Below are 4,323 nucleotides of genomic sequence, written 5' to 3'. Positions count from 1 at the left end.
TGCATATTGATGTCTTGGTTTAGCACTTCCTTTTTTTTACATTTCCAAGTTAATTGCTAATTTTTAGGTTTTGGCAAGATATGTTTCACATGTTTTGATTTATAAAGTTGATTATCTCAAAAGCATTTTGTATCTTACATATATTATGCTAACAATTCTTATTTACATTTCAAGGTTGCTTTGTTTTCTCTTTTGAGAGCAGTGCATTTTACTTTGCGCAAATATATCTTTAAATTGTTGAGAAAATTTCTTATAAGGCATTGGTTTTATGGTTTTTAATAATATTACTTATTGGCATTGTTATTTCAAGTTGCTCACTTCATATTTGCCCATAAATCCTTAAAAGTAATCTATTTTCACTATAACACTCTCCTAGAAACTCACATCTTTTAACTTAACTTTTCATTAGGGACCACCCCCCTTAGCTAACCTAGCAGATAACTCAAACGGAGAGAGTCGGGATTAGTGTGACAACCCTTTCTCTGAGTTCCCTGCCACCAACCACACCTTGTGGGGTTGAAAGCTTTTCTCATTGACTTATAGGTAGGTGTAGGTGGCGGGGTCAATATATTTTGTGTCGTTGTTGGGGACAAGTCTTTTTGTACCTGGGAAAAATCGACTAACCTTTTGGTTTTAGCATTTTGAACTTTAGATTTAGATTCTTGCTCAAGTGGTGACTCCACTCAATCCAAATTTTGCGAGAGTCTCTACTAGGAGAAATGCAAGTGGTCTAGTTAGCCGTATTATCACCCCAAGAAACTCTCCTAGGTTGTAGCTCAGAGATGCTCGGGAACATTACAAACTCAACTCAATGTTGGAAATGGATGAATGGAAGGAATGATGCTTATTCAAGATAGATAACCACTTCTGCTTTGCTTGACTCCAGACATGTGTGAACACACCCAGACTAGAAGGCTTTAGACCACCAATTACTCACAGCTTAAGGATTGGGTGAATATGGAGAATACTGACCACACCAGCAGATGTACAGGACCCTATGATGGCCGGCTGCAACTAAAAAAAAGGTCTTCAAATCTAATTCCCTAGTGTACAGACAGGATGACAGCTCTCTGTCACTAAGTGGAAAGAAACCTGATTAACACATTCACTGATACATGCAAGATTATAACACAGAGGTAGGATGAGAACTCCTCTAATGCCAAACATCAAAATTTTAGGAAAACTGCATATCAAACACAGCCTAGAATAGAATAGAAATGGAAAGTGAGGAATTAACAACAAAAGAAGCTTGTATTAGCTGAAAATGAAGACAAGACGCTGCAAGTATCAAAGTAGTTACAGTCTCCAGAATTTGAACCTTACATCAAAATGACAACCATCAACCTTGATTACATATGTTTTTTGGGTATATAAAGAGTTTCATTAAAAAGACATTCTGCTATTCTAAGCATGGAGGGGTCATAATTGACCACCAACCGCTCTAACTTCTTGATGGAGTTTTTGGTGCAATTTTCCTACTCCAGTGAACAAATCCAATCTTCTCAGGTGCTCTGTTGTCCTTCTCGGGTAGGTGGAGTGTCGTATGGATGAAATTCCATAACTGCTAAATGAATTTGACTGCTTGAGGCTTGTCCTTTTTCTTCTCTGCCATCCTTCCTATTGAATGCGGTTGTTGAGGAGCTACTGCGTCAAGTATTGGATGCTGGCCACCTTCGTACTTTCAGGAGTATGGAATGGTTATGGACGTGGATAGTCAGGTCGGATTGAGGGGAATAATTGGTCGTTGGATTGGGCAGATCAATGGCAGATACAACTTGGTGGGGACTATCGGGAAGGTGAGGCAGAAGATGATCACAGGCCATTGGATCTCGGGCGGGCAGATCCAACGGTCGTCGGGCGCCAAAAATGCACGGAGTTGATCGGGTGGGGAGAGCGGGCTTGAGCGGTAAGCGGTATTTCTCACATCATTATCGGGGGTCAGGCGGTAATCATACACGGCTGAGCGATCCTAGTTATCGTGCGACGCGTGGTAGCGGGAAACACAGAAACCGCTTTTCATCGCGAGTTAACGTGCGGCTATGTTATGGTAGCGGTGGAAGCGGATGTCGTCCGATTTCGGCAGATGCGATCGATGGCTCTGATTAAAAGGCAACGAAGGGTTATGGAGGCGCGGGGTCACATGGTTACGGTGCTATGGGATCTTAAACTTAGCATTTGGGGCTTTAAGAAATAGGGGTTTATGCCAAGTATGAAGGGAAAAACTGAGGTAGAAGGGTGAGAGGGAGTAAGTGGGGTGAAGGAGAAGGAGGAAGGTGACCGGTGCGAGTCCTCTTTGAGCATAAACAACACGACCAAGCCTATAGTTGACCCTTAAAATGTCAAAGCTTGTAGCGGGACTAACACTGGCTCCTTCTGGGGATGAGATCCTCCCTGGGAGGTCTCAAGAACTTGCAGATCAATGCCTTTCTTGTAAAAACTAATTAGCAGAATTTCCTAGTGTTCCATTGGGTATGGAGTCTAACTGAGCTTACACTAAAACTGATAAAACAACATATTTACAACTTTAAGGCCAAAAGACCTTAAATCACATAAATTTTTAGAAAACGCCCATTAACTGGGCCATCAAAAACTGCTTCTCCTCCCATACTTTTCAGCATGAAGTTATTGTTCCACTGGATCTAAGAAATGATAAAAGGCCCTGTCCAAAAAGCATCAAATTTCTCATGGTTGACTTTCTTCTCTTTCAGTGCATCCCACTTCAGAACCAAGTCTCCAACCTGAAAATTATCTGTTTCGGCCCTTCTATAAAAAGCATCCTTGATCTTCTTCTGATGTGCTGCAAACTTTTCAACCAACAGTTCTCTGATTTGATGTACCTCTGCTAAATCAGTGATCCTTTTTGCCATGTCCTCTTCCTCATTCTACTCTTCTTGTAGGAACTTTTCCACAGGGAGGATTAACTGAATTGGGAATACAACCTCAATGCCATATACCAGCTTGAATGGAGAATTCCCTGTGGATTTCTTAGTGGTTACTCTGTCTGCCCACAGTGCATACCTGAGCTTAGGATCCCAATTCTTTTTGTTGTCTTCCAGCAACTTTTTAATTATCCTTATCAGGCTTTTGTTGGAAGATTTTGCTAGACCATTGCCTTGAGGGTAATATGAGGTGGCATGACCCAGCTTAATTCCCATTGAGTCACACATGTCCACCAATTCCTTTGCCCTAAATGCTACTACATTGTCTGTGACTAATTTATGTGGACAACCAAATCTGGTGAAGATATTCTCTGTCAAGAACCTCATGACCACATGATGATCAGCCTTTCTAGTAGGGATGGCCTCAATCCATTTAGTGAAGTAGTCAGTGGCAACTAAGATCCATCTGTGCTGGCCACTGGAATGTGGATTGATTTCTCCAATGAAATCCAAGCCCCATTACTGAAAAGGTCCATTAGCATGTATTGGTTTCAAGGGCAAGGACTTCAATTGTTGTTTCCCTTCAAATATTTGGCACCTGTCACAAGATTTAACAAATGAAAAGACATTAGAAAATAAAGTCGGCCAATAGTACCCAGCTCTGAGAATCTTGTGGGTTGTAGTTTTCCAATGATGATGCCCTCCACACAGGCTGGAATGAAATTGCTGCATGACTTCCATGGATTGTTCTTTGTCTAGGCACCCCAAAAGAATTCCATAGGGATCCCTCCAGTAGGGCAGATTTTCATGGATTCAATATTTGGCTACCCTAAGCTTAATAGTTCTGGCTTGGCTTGAACTAAGGCCTGGAGGGATTTCTAGCTTCAGCAAAAATTGTGCTATTGTAGAGTACCAATCACAAAAAGCTAGATTTTCTGCCAATGACTGATTTCTCCCTGATTCAGTTACTTGATTTTCTTCTATTTGACCATTTTCAAAATTTGTGCTTATGAGATTTATGTCCAATGTTCTGTAATTTTCTTCAGCCAATAGTCTGGCAAGGCCCTGACCTCTGACTAGTTTAGTGGGCTTCAATTCTATATTAAATTCAATTAACTTTGCACCCTTCTTCCATCAGCATCAAGCTGTGTTAGAAAATCTTTGATTGAAGTAGATGGTACATATGAAATTATCTTTGAATGCAGAATGTAAATTCTGAAAGCTTTCAAAGACTTGATAAGAGAATAAGCCCATTTTTCAATGATATCATACTTTAGCTCAGCATCTCTTAATGTTTTGTTGAAAAATGCCACTAGATGCTCTGAGCCTTCTTCATCTACTTGCAATAAAACTGCTGCAAGGGTGTCTTCAGAGGCAAATGAAAATATATGGAACTCCTTGCTATAATCTGGACTTCTTAAAGTGGGAGCTTCCATAATAGCTT

Source organism: Pinus tabuliformis, chromosome 2_2, assembly GCF_031772625.1.
Source record: "Pinus tabuliformis cultivar Carrire ecotype Pingquan chromosome 2_2, CPIR1, whole genome shotgun sequence".
NCBI classification, from domain to species: Eukaryota; Viridiplantae; Streptophyta; class Pinopsida; order Pinales; family Pinaceae; genus Pinus; species Pinus tabuliformis.
Note: the sequence above shows the minus strand (reverse complement) of the source record.